The 13,334-nt window shown below is 44.1% G+C and overlaps 1 protein-coding gene across 1 annotated transcript in view; it reads left to right on the plus strand.

The window, feature by feature from the left end:
* Positions 1 to 13,334, plus strand: part of hydin (HYDIN axonemal central pair apparatus protein) — a 1,234,740-nt gene that overhangs the window by 488,984 nt on the left and 732,422 nt on the right. The window lies entirely within an intron of this gene.

The raw sequence follows: 13,334 nt of genomic DNA on the forward strand, positions 1-13,334 counted from the left end.
GTTTTCAATGAGATCACCTGTGATTCTTCTAAACTCTAGAGAATACGGGTGCAGCTTTCCCCAATCTCTCTTCACAGGACAGTCCTGCCATCCCGGGAACAAGTCTGGTGAACCTTCGTTGCACTCCCTTTATGGCAATAATATCCTTTCTAAGGTTAGGGGCCCAAAACTGCACAAAGTACTCCAAGTGCGGTCTAGCCAAGATTCTATACAATTGAAACAAGACTTCACTACTCCTGTACTCAAATCTTCTTGCGATAAAGGCTAATATACAATTGCCTTCTTACTTTCTTGCTGCACCAGCATGTTAGCTTTCAATGACTTATTGACAAGGACACCCAGGTCCCTTTGTAGATCTACACTTTCTAATCTCTTACCATTTAGGAAATACTCTGCTCATCTATTCCTCCTACCAAAGTGGATAATCTTCCCAGGATCCTGGCAACACCACCTCACCTACCTCTTGTCCGGGGTTCCACCGCTGTGCCATCTTCTGAGACCTCTGCAGTACCGGCAGTGGCCACCGCTCCCGGTGACGTTGATGATACTGCTGAGCTGCCGGCCCTCTGATTGGGATAAAGTCTTAAAAGGGAATGGGGATCCCGCTTTCTAAAACTCTGATACAAAAAGACCAGAGGATTGCTTCGGGTGGCGGAGAAAATGCAGAGGCGGGGTTTCCCTGCCTTTTCGGCCTGGTTCCAGGAGCCCCACTTCCGCCACAAAATCCAGCGCATTATTTCATATAATTTGCATTAATTTAATTTTTTAACTCTATTGCCTTTTATCACAAGCCTGTACATTATATAAAAATTTTGCATTGTGCATTTATTTTAATATCCTTCAAATTTCACTCAATCAATTTAAGCTTATTTATTTTAATCAACATTGTTTTTAATCCCAAGACCTAAAATGAACAGCAACTCAGTGTTTTTCACACTACACCTCATAATCTTGCTCAAACCATGCCAAGCACATTGGTAATTATGGCACATGTTGCACCCGATTTTCCACCATGAATTTAAATGGTTAGACAGTGGTGCACAGTGCACATTTGAATTGGCAGCATTTGGTCCCAGTGAGAACTGTTTGACCCAACGGTACAGAGTTGTAAAATTGCTTTGAACAAAATGTACGAGTCCACGACTTATTGGAGACTAAGGTCAGTTGAGAGAAATACAATCATATCTAGTGGTGAGTAATTTACTTTTCAGCTTCATTCCATTTTTGTTAGTGATTCAAGTAATCTCCAGGAAACCTGCAGCTGTCATTGAAACCTACTGTGTTAATAATTTCTGAGAAATCCTCACTTAAGCTTTCCAGTGGTTTCTCAGAGAAGAGATTTATTTTTTGAGAGCTGTCTTGTGACATTAGCATCAGCTTGTATCTCTGTAGATAGATTAGAAATTCAATTGAATTTGGAAAGCTCAGTAAAATTCCAAAAACTTATAAACTGAATTTAAATGAGATGAAGTATTTTTCCCACAGCTTTATTACTATTATGCATATTAAAGCATGTTTATCTAAATGTACGTTGTAATAAACTTTGTAGGAGTGAAATTGGTCTTCAGTAGTTTGCAAACGATAATAGTGAATCGGCAGCCTGTTTTAACAACCCATTGAGGGGAATTGAAGTGAAAACAGAGCATGGTATAAAACAGGTTGCCAGTTCCCAGTTGCCTGTTTTGCGCTACTGCTGTAGCTGTTGAAATGGCTCCAGGCTCCAGAGTGAGCACCTGTACTGGCTTACTGGACTCATTGGCTTCCTTGTGTGCTGTAAATTGTATGATTCTGTGGTTCTAGATTTTCACAACAATGTGGCTGAGTTTTGTTTCTGGGATAGTAAATCTGCATCCTACCAAGGCAATACAAGTCAATATTCATGGTGCTATTTACTTAACATGTTTTATCTTTTATTTTAGTCATTGCAAAAATTACCAAAGCCCACCGGAAGCAATATCAGTATTTTATTTCATCTTTCCTGTATCGGAGCAAGTTTCATCTCTATTCTCTTTAAAAAAAATAGTCATGAGGTATTGGTTCTACTGTTATAAAGGGTTCAAGATGCGCTTCTGGCGAGGGAAGGGTTTGAGGAATGGCTGACAAGGTATGTTCATAGGAACATAGGTGTCAGTGGAATAGCAACAACTTTTTTCTATTCCTAATAATTATTGTGTTCTATAAATATAGCACTGACTCTATTTTTGGAAGTGGTGGAATAAAGAGCTCCTTGATCAAATATATAGGTCCCCTCATCTGGGCTGTTTTAGCCCCATACTCATCATTGCAGGGTTTCTAAATCAGATGATCAATGTAATGCTGGTCTTACAAATGTTGAATCTACACTAGATATTCTCCAGGTTTAGCATCAGTAACCAATCCTATAAGCTGGCTCAGCATCCCTTACGATCAGGAATTTAACTTTATTGTCCAATATTCAGTCATGTGATTGCCTGATTGGGGGTCTGAACAATGAAACAATGTTATGTGAGCTGGGGACTCCACATCATAGAACATAGAACATTACAGCGCAGTACAGGCCCTTCGGCCCTTGATGTTGCGCCGACGGCCTTTTCATTTCTGAGACTAGAATTCAAATACAATCCCTACTCTATGAACCACCCTCCTGGAATGTGGAATACATAAACCAGAGGGACATTTTAAGCTGAGGCAAGAACATTTAAAAGTGAACTAGAGAAACAATTGAAGAACAAAATATTAAGGGGGAGGTACAAGGAAATGGAGTTAGAGTACATGGTTCGGTAGAGCTCATACTGGCACAGCAATGATGAGCCAAAAGTCTCCTTCTGTGCCGAAATTTCAATAATTCACGTTTGTGTTAGGCTGTGTAGCACAAAGATTCTTTACATATGTCTCTTCCCCATGAACATTTTATAGGCATTTCTGCTGTCATCAAAGGCTCCTTCTAATTTTTCTTTGCTGTGTGTGGCCTACTTGTTGTTCTGTGTGGTCCCCTTAAGATTGCCGTGTAGTCTTGCCAACACATATGTTAAAGAGAACATTGATTATGCGTGGCATGTTTGTTCCCTGCACGGTAGATTTCAAATTGCTACGCTGACGTGCACCTGCACCATTTAGAGGGAACATTGCTCTACATGTACTTCTCCAATCTTCTGAAAGACAAACTGATTAACACTGGTGAGCTGAGGCAGGTAAAAAATTGATAAAATCATTTACTTTACAAACAATAAGTGCATGAACAGATTAACATTTTATAGTAAATTTCATCTTACTTCAGCTTATTTTCTTGGTTCTGAGGACTGTTACAAAAATAACAAAGTATGGCATACTAGCAGTATTTGGGTGTTTAAATGCACTCTACTGACCAGGAGATGTTGGGTGCAAAATTCATTCTAGCAGTGCTACGTAGGCCTATTTGCAGAGTTGTAAAATGGGAGGCGCTGCTGGCCATGTACTGTGAATCAATAGTGTGTCCCCTGAAGTTGCTGAACTGCGTGATCATGATGCCATGGATGTCAACAGGCTGACACAACACAAGAATACCAAAATTGATCAAATGTGCAGGCAAAACCTTCCTTATTCACTCCTGAAACAACAAACATTACCAAGCAAGATGTGCCCTGTTCTGACGCTATTTAAAGGGCCACTTGACAAGTTGATGCTGAAGTGCTTTTGACTTTTGTGCTCAGGCAAAGTTGGTGGAATCACTGTGTTGAGTTGCTGGAGCAATTTGGAGGTTTTTGCTGACCACAGAAAGGCAGAAAATAATGTTGCCTTACATAGGTATGGGGGTAGTAGTTGCAATACCACTTGCTCTGCAACGTGAGCCGGACTGGCAGAGGCGGAGGCCTACACGGGAGCCTCTGTGAGGTGGGAGGAGATGGAAGGCTCTCCAAAAAAGATACAACCTGGAGAGGGTTTTCCAGGAGCACAGTTCTTACATTGGGGTGAGCCAGGAGCAGGGCTCTAGGATGCTTCACTTTACTAAGGAGGTAGTGACAGAGTTGTGTCACCTCCTTCACAACAACTTGGAGCCTCAAACCAGGGTGAGGACGACCCTGTTGAATTCCAGAAAGCTTGTTCTGGAGCCTATCTTTATTCAGTTTCACATTTATTGTACAGAGTAAAGGATTAAAAACATTTGGCTCCTCACTCTAAACCCTCCACCAGTCTCAGTAAATCTCTTTATAAGTGTTCAAGTAAGACCCCAGCTAACATCCTCCACCTGCATATAATTAAACAATTCATACACATTAACAGACCCTCCCAGTGGCAGTGAAGTTCACAATTGCCATTTCTTTCTTCACAACTGAATCCTTCCAGGCAGTAGCTGGTGACATCAGCACCGTGTCACAGTCCGCCTTCCACAGATATGTCCGGGAGGTAGCAGAACTGCTGTACAGGAGGAGAGGGGACTTCAACCTCTTCTCCCTGAGGAGGGTAGACAAGGATCAAAGGGCACATGGGCTCACCAGGATAGCAGGCTTCCCGATCGTGCAGGGTGCCGTTGACTGCACGCCAGTGGCTCTGTGGTGTCTCCCACATCAATGAGGAGCGATACTGCAAATGCAAAGACTATCATTCTCTGAATGTGCAGTTCGTGTGCAACTACACCAAGAATTTCTAATTGGTGAATGCCCGAGATCCTGGCAGTACCCATGATGCTCTTAACCTGTGACAGTCAGCAATTCTCACCAGCTTCAGGCCTCCAAGACAAATAACAGGATGGCTGTTCATTGACAAGGGCTACCCCTCCGCACGTGGCTCATGACTGCCATCCCACCACACAAAATCAGAGAACTTTCAGTGAAAGCCATGGAGCCAACAACAACACCATGGAGCAAGCCATCAGGCTCCTAAAGCAGAGATTTCACTGCTTAGGTCATTTGGGGGGTGTTGTGGGGGTTGCGGTTGGGTGGTGGGGTGGAGGAGTGGGGAAAGAGGGGGAGGGGATTCTCTGTATTACATGCCTGAAGGGTCACCATGTTTGTGGTGGTGTGCTAGGTCCTTCCTCACAAATTTGAGGGCCCAGGAGGAGAAGGGAGGAGACCGGATGCATCACATGTAACTGGACAGAGTGAGAGGGACCGCATAGTGAGGCTTTGCTTCAGTTTAAAGGAACTTCTTCAACCTCAACATGGAACCACCATCCCCTTACCTAAATACATTTCAAAGTCACTCAATAAAGGCCAACAGTGGAAACCTTTACACAACAACTTTATCAAACAATACACCAATAATACAAAGGAAACAGAACTAATCACCTTTAGTGCCTGTCTTGTGGGTGCTCTTGCCTGGCCTGGTGCTCCTTCACTGTGCTACCCCAATAGCTGCAGCATGGCTGGTGGAAGATTGCTGACCTTCATTTGGGGGAGACTGCTGACGACCTTGCTGGATGTTCTTGAGCAGCACTGAGCCTTGCGGGGCTCCACTTGGGACTGTACCACCTCAGCATGGGTGGCAGCAGTGTGGGCTGGCTGGCTGTGAGGCAACAGAAAGGGAACTGGCAGAGCAGCAGGAGTAGGAGCACAAATGCCATCCTGAGAGAGGACAGCAGGTTTGTGTTCCATGGTGCCACTGCTACTCCCATGGCACCTCAGCACTCCTCATAATTTGCTAGACCACAGATGGCTTGATTGCTGTGAGAGCCTGCCTTCCCCATTGAGCATGAAGATCTATATCCAGGATGGCAGCTGCTAGTGCCTGGATGGCGGAAGCAGGGATCTTATAACCACTATCTGGCTTCCACTGCAGCAGTGAGACATCGGGAAGCTGAGACAGCAGCCATCAGACACTGCATCATGGGTGAGTCTGGCAGTGCTGCCATGGAGGTGCCCACCACTTCCACAGTGGAAAGGATAGGTTACAAGCTCTGCAATGCCCTTTGCCATGGTGGAGTTAGACTCTTCCATGTTCCTAGCCAGTGATTGGAGGTTGTCTCACCAGCCTGTCAATGCACCAAACATTTCAGTGTGCATGTTCATCCGTGTTCTCCTGCAGTCCACCCCAATGAGGTCCTCATCTGAATCCCCTTCAGTGAAACTTGTCTGCGACCTCACCCTCTCGGGAGTTCACATTAGAGCTGTCCTGCTCCCCTGTCCTGGCTGCAGTCCACTTGTGAACGGTGACTTGCCATGTGCAGATCCTGATGTCATGCTAGGCCCCACCTGCCAAGAATGAGGCACATTAATTTTGTCATGAACATTGATATTAAACTGTTACTGGAGTGAAGAAAGGACTTGTTAAACAGATCAGCCGTGGCTGGAAAAGATATTTGCATATTAACAGACAGTGCTTGGAAAGGACAAAGGACCATTCCCTGACACATTCAACCCACAATGGGCATTGATCAACAGGTATTGTGTGCAGGAGGAGCATTCCAGAGACTGATAAGGTGATACAATGCAAGATGTGGGCAGACCAGTTAGTCACATGACTAACCTGCTTGGCAACCTGGGTTTTTCTGAATTGTACAAACAATTTCAACTGAGAGTGTCTGTTTGCACCTGGACTGAGAATATCTCTCTTCTGTCTACCTGCTTCCATCTCTTTCTCACAAGCCTCTGAATCCACTGAAGCCACATGAAACCCAAGAGAGAAAAGTCTCCTAGAGTGAACAAGGTTTAAGAAGAATACTGGGCCCCAACGAAAAGCAAGATCTACCTACAATCGAGGACTCTACAGTGAGCTCGAAGAACTGTAACAAAAACTCTTCAGATATTGCCTCAAATTTTTCCACTTTATTTTTCTTCTGCACCTTTCTGTCTCTATTTGCATATGTATATCGCGTATGCAAGCTAGTGTGAGTGCCTTGTGTATCTGTCGGCGTCAAACGAATTAGAGTTTAAGTTCAAGTTTAATAAATTTCAACATTTCTTCTTTAAACCCAAGAAAACTTCTTTGTGCTGGTTTCTTTGCCTTATAATTGGAAAGCGGTGAACAAGGATTCACCAAGGGGGAGCTAAAAACCCAGTGTGTTTAAAAATAAAACCGTGTTACAGTAAGACCAGGTGAAGGCTGAGAGGGACCCTTAGCCACCTTTCTCACCTGGTCGTAACACTGACTAATATGAGCCTCTAAGATTTGCACTGTGCCAGTATCTGAGCTGGTGACTGCGACTGTTTTGTCAAATGACGGTGCTTCTTCCTCAGAGCTCTCCTCCACCTCTCGTCCTGTGCCCGAGGTTGTTGTGGCTCAGCAGCTGGCAATCTTGACTATCTGAAAGCATAAAAACATAAGGGGATGATAGTGGTGAAGAAAGTGGTTGGTGAAGAGGAAAACAGGGGGTCCACGGTCACATCATAAGCAGTTTCCATTTCATTGCACCTTACAGGGTGAAGGTGAGGAGTTAGGAAACATAGAAACATAGGAACAACAGTAGGCCATTCAGCCCATTGAGCCTGCTCCACCATTCAGTTAGATCATGGCTGATCATCTACCTCAACGCCACTTTAACATGCTATCTCCATATCCCTTGATGTCATTAGTCTCCAGAAATCTATTGATTTCTATCTTGAACATGCTCAATGATTGAGCTTCCACAGTTCTCTGGGGTAGAGAATTCCAAGATTCATCACCATCTGAGTGAAGAAATTCTTCCTCATCTCAGTCTTAGATGGCCGACCCCTTATTCTGAGATTATGTCCCCTTGGTTCTAGACTTACTGGCCGGGGAAACATCCTATCTACATCCAGCCTGTCACGCCCTATAAGAATTTTGTAAATTTCAATGAGATCACATCCCATTCTTTGAAACTGTAGAGAATACAGGTCCAGTTTCTTCAATCTCTCCTCATAAGACAATCCCGCCATTCCAGGGATTAGTTTGGTGAACCTCCACTGCACTTCCTCTACGACAAGTATATCCTTTCTTAGATAAGGAGAACAAAACTGTACACAATACTCCTGATGTGATCTCACCAAGGCTCTATACAATTGCAGCAAGACTCATTTACTCCTGTGTTCAAATCCTCTTGCAATAAAAGCCAACATACCATTTGCCTTCCTTATTGATTGTTGTACCTGCACGCTAGCTTTTAGTGACTCATGCAGAAGGACATCCAGGTCCCTTTGGACATCAACACTTCCCAACCTCTCGCCATTTAAGAAATAGTCTGTCTTTCTGTTTTATTCTACCGAAGTGGAGCACTGCCCACTTATTCACATGATATTCCATCTGCCATGTTCTTGCCCATTCATTTAGCCTGTCCAAGTCCTCTTGAAACCTACTTGCATCTTCCTCACAACTTACACTCCCACCTAGTTTTGTGACATCAGCAAATTTGGAAATATTACAACTTTTCCCGACATCCAAATCATTTAGATAGATTGTGAATAGCTGTGACCCTAGCACTGATCCTTGCAGGACCCCACTAGTAACATCCTGCCATCCTACTCTCTGCTTTCTGTCTGTTAACTAATTCTTAATCCATAGCCATATATTACCCCCAATTCCATGTGCTCTAATTTTGTTTACTAACTTCCTATGTGGCATCTTATTAAAAGCCTTCTAAAAATCAAAATACACCACATCCACTGGTTTTCCTTTTATCAATGCTACAATTAACATCCTGAAAAAACCTCCAACAGGTTTGTTGAGCATAATTTCCCTTTCATAAATCCATGTTGACTCTGCTCAATTTTACCATTATTTTCTAAGTGTCCGGTTATCACATCCTTTATCATAGATTCTCACATTTTCCCTACTTCTGGCGTCAAACTAAAAGGTCTATAATTCTCCATTCTCCCTCTCTCTCCCTTCTTAAATAGTGGGTTACATTTGCTACTTTCTAGTCTGCAGGAACCTTTCCAGAATCTATAGAATTTTGATAGATAACCACCAATGCATCCACCAACTCTATAGCTACCTCCTTCAACACTCTGGGATGTAGTTCATCTGGTCCAGGGGATTTATTAACCTTCAATCCAGTTAACTTTTCAAGTACTACCTCTTTACTAATGCTAATTTCTTTCAATTCCTCAGTTTCATAAGTCCCTTGGTTGTCTAATGATTCTGGGAGATTTTCTGTATCTTCTTCCATGAAGACAGGCACAAAGTAACTGTTTAGTTTCTTCGCTATTTCCCTGGGTTCTCCACTATAAATTCCCCTGTCTCCACCTGTAATCGGCCCACATTTGTCCCAGCTAATCTTTTCCTTTTCACATGCCTAAAGAAGCTTTATGTTTTTTGCTAGCTTGCATTCATATTCTCTTTTCCCTTTCTTTATCAGTTTTTTAGTTATTCTTTGCTGGGTTCTAAATTGCACCCAATCCTCGGGCTTACCACTTTTTCTGGCACCACTTCCTTTGATCTAATGCAATCTTTCACTTATTTTGTTAGCCGCGGTTGATTCACCTTTCCCATTGGATGTTTGTGTCTTAGAGGAATATATATCTGTTTTAGACCATGTAGTACTTCTCTAAGTATTAGCCATTGCTTGTCTGCCATCAAATCTTTCAGTGTATTTTCCCAATCCACCATAGCCAACTTGCCTCTCATACCTTCATAGTTTCCCTTGTTCGGATTTAAGACCCTAGTTTCAGTATGAGCTGTATCACGTTTAAGCTTAATGTGAAATTCTATCATATTATGCTCACTATTTCCCAAAGGCTCTTTTATAGCAAGGTTATTAATTAGTCATTTCTCGTTACATAATGCTAAATCTGAAATAGCTCGATCTTTAGTTGGTTCTTAACATACTGCTCCAGAAACCCATCTCGTACACACTCCAGGAATTTATCCTCCACAGCATTGGTGCTGATTAAGTTTACCCAGTCAATATGTAAATTGAAATCACCCATTATTACAGTATTGCCCCCATTATATGCATCTCTAATATCCTGATTTATTCTGTGGCCAACATTACCACTACTGTTGGTGGTCTATAAACAACTTCCACCAATGTTTGCTGTCCCTTGCTGTTTCTTAACTCCACCCAAACTGATTCTACATCTTGATTTTTGACCTAAGATCCTCTCTCACGAATGTGCTGATTTCGTCCCTTACTATGAGCACTACCCCACCTCCTTTTCATTTTTGCCTATCCTTCTGAGATGACGAATATCCTTGGATATTCATTTCCCAATTTTGGTCTCCCTCTAGCCACGTCTCTGGAATGGCAATTAAATCATACCCATTTACTCTATTCATGCCTTCAAATCATCTACATTGTTGCGAATGTTGCGTGCATTCAGATAGAGTGCCTTTAATTCTGCCTTTTTAACATTATTCTTGCCTTTGCTTTGTCTGTCTTCTGATTTCACTTACTAATTTTCTACTTCCAGTTACCACTTTGGCTTCCCTCTAACCTGAGCTCCCTCTCAGGTTCCCATCCCCCTGCCAATCTAGTTTAAACCCTCACCAACAGCGCTTTAAAATCTCCCTGCGAGGATATTGGTCCCGGTCCTGCTAAGATGCAATCCGTCCATCTTGTACAGGTCCCACCTGCCCCAGAAGCGGTCCAGATGCCTCAGAAATCTGATGCCCTCCCTCCTACACCAGTTCTCCAGCTATGTGTTCAATCGCTCAATCCTCCTATTCCTATGCTGACTAACACATGGAACTGGGAGTAATCCTGAGATTACTGCTTTTGAGGTTCTGCTTTTTAATCTCCTTCCTAGCTACCTAAAATCTGCTTTCATGACTTCTTCCCCCTTCTTACCTATGTCATTGGTACCAATGTGGACCATTATCTCTGGCTGTTCACCCTACCCCAGAAGAATGTCCTGTAGCTGCTCCATGACATCCTTGACTCTGGCACCAAGGAGGCAACATTCCATTCTGGAGTCACGTCTATGTCCGCAGAAATGCCTGTCTGTTCCCCTAACTAATGCATTTATTGGAAAGGAAAGATATGGCAGCAACTTTCCATCATCCAGGATGGCCTCCGCTGCACAGATGCTACTGGCTCCATGGTGCTGAGGGGTTGGCATCGTGGTGGTCCTCTGCCAGTCATCTGCCTCTGCTCCCTGTTATGGATGGCCTTCTCCTATGAGAGAGGGCAGATGTTGGTGCCTGTGTATCAGTCTGCTGAATGAGTCCTGAGTGTCAGTGTATGCTGCTGGGGAGTGATGGTGGTATGATGTATTGAGCAACATGAGAGGTGGGTAGTGTGGTGGAAGAGAGACATGGGGGGGACAGAAATTTTTCCATCATCTTGGAGGTGGATTTGGAGACAGGGTGGGCGTGAAAATGGCAAAATATTTGTCAGGCCAGCTCCCCAACATGTTCCTGCCTCCTCGCGCTTTTACTGGAGATGTCTTCAGAACAGTGATGGCAACCCGTCTGTCAGCAGCGGGAGGCCAATTATGGAGGCAATTAGCAGGCAATTTTGGAAGGCTATGGAAATTTGCTGGCAGCGCATGGGACTCCCACTGTGCCTGCAGCTTGTCTACTCACAGGAGGCGAGAACAGAGCAGGAGGTCTGAGCCCCATGAAATCCATATGCAGTGGTTACTTTAAAAGACAAAATTGGCAATCCTCAGAAGGTCCGCCACCAAATGCTTGCCGTTGTTGGCTTGTGACCTCCAGATAGTGTTGGACGTGAGGAATTGACTGCAAGTCCCATCAGCAGTATGGCGCTTCCATCTTGCGAAGTGCTGCCCTTCTCCATTCACAGTGGGTCTGTCAGCCACCCCTCACTTTGTGCACTGTGATTAGCCCTCCCATGTACTCAGGCTGTCCATTATCCCTAATCGGATGGCATCCTGGAGGCGGCTTCTTAATTGGCCTCTTCTGAGAAGATCACACCCAATGTCCCGTCACGTGTGCATACAGGTTCACAACCTGGAAATCAGCCCAATGTCGGGTTCATGACTCAAATGGGAAAATTCAGCCCATGATGTTCAGATGGATTCATTCACCTTAACTACCCAAGTGAGGCCATTAAACTTTTTGCAGCACTGCTGCGGGGTTCAGAAAACATCTTTGCTGCAGGTTGCAGAAAGATTCACGAGAATAATTCCAGGGATGAGGAACTACATTTACGAAGACAGGTTAGAGAAGTTGGGACAAAAACAAGAAATGCTGGATTCACTCAGCAGGTCTGGCAGCATCTGTGGAAAGAGAAGCAGAGTTAACGTTTCGGGTCAGTGACCCTTCTTCGGAACTTAGAGAAGTTGGGACTGTTTCCTTAGAGAAGAGAAGGCTGAAAGGAGATTTGATAATGGCGTTCAAAATCATGAGGGGTTGGACAGAGTAGATAGGGAGAAACTGTTCTCACTCGTGAAAGGATCAAGAACAAGACGGCACAGATTTAAGGTAATTTGCAAAAGAAGCAATGGTGACATGAGGAAAAACATTTTCACTCAGCGGGTTGTTAGGATCTGGAATGCACTGCCAGAGAGTTCGGTGGAGGCAGGTTCAATTGAGGCATTCAGAAGAGAATGAGATAGTTGTCTGAAGAGGAAGAATGTACAGGGTTATGGGAGAAGGCAGGGCAATGGCACTCCGTGAATTGCTCACTCAGACAACCGGTGCATACACAATGGGCCGAATGGCCTTCTGTGTTGTAACAATTCTGTGATACTGGGAGCCACGCTTTAGGCATTGACCACTCTCACTACCTGCTTCCATTCCTTCAGGAGGATTTAGTCTTGAGTGCTTGCTGCCCCCACCAGAAACATGGCCTCCTTTCTGGCTTTGACCTCTCTAAACAATGTGTCCAGGGCAGCATCACTGAAGCGAGAAGCGCGGTCCTTCCCCTGGTATGCCATAGCTTGTTCCTGAATGGCAAAAGAAAATTATCCAGCAGCTTGCAATGCATTGCTGCAACTTCCCTTTTATAGGGACTATGCTATTGCTGCCTGGAGCACATGGTTTCTTCCCAAGACTACTTGGCCTCCTGGAGTGTACAGAGGATGCCAGCAAAGAAATGGAGTCCAGAGCTGCGCAAGAGCTGCTTGTTGTCGTGCCACTATCAGGGAAATAAGGTAGATAGATGAATTTTGTGTCTTACCCACCTCGTTTCTAGTTGGTGCAGGCCCACAGTGAATCAAGCCACCATTCCCAAATATCGGGGCAAATTACTTTCACACCCTTTGAAACTCGTTGGCTCTGAATAGAGAGGGGCACTTTTCTCCATTTGCTTTTGACTTCCTTACCAAATTTCGCAGATTGTTTTAGACCGCATGTTTCCTTGTTTTTGGTTGAATTGGAAGCAAAGAACTTAACCACACACCCTTTCCAGCTCCCCCACATCTGGGGATTGGCTAGTTGAGCTGCCAATCAAATCTGACTGCTGTCCTCCGAGCTATGGATCTCTTGGAGCTAGCCCCTGCTGAGCCTAAATTAATGGGAGCATTCCAATTCTGTGTGTAAATGTTTGCTCAGATATCTTTAAACAACCCTCAGTTATT

The sequence above is a fragment of the Heterodontus francisci genome, chromosome 17 (assembly GCF_036365525.1).
Source record: "Heterodontus francisci isolate sHetFra1 chromosome 17, sHetFra1.hap1, whole genome shotgun sequence".
NCBI lineage: Eukaryota > Metazoa > Chordata > Chondrichthyes > Heterodontiformes > Heterodontidae > Heterodontus > Heterodontus francisci.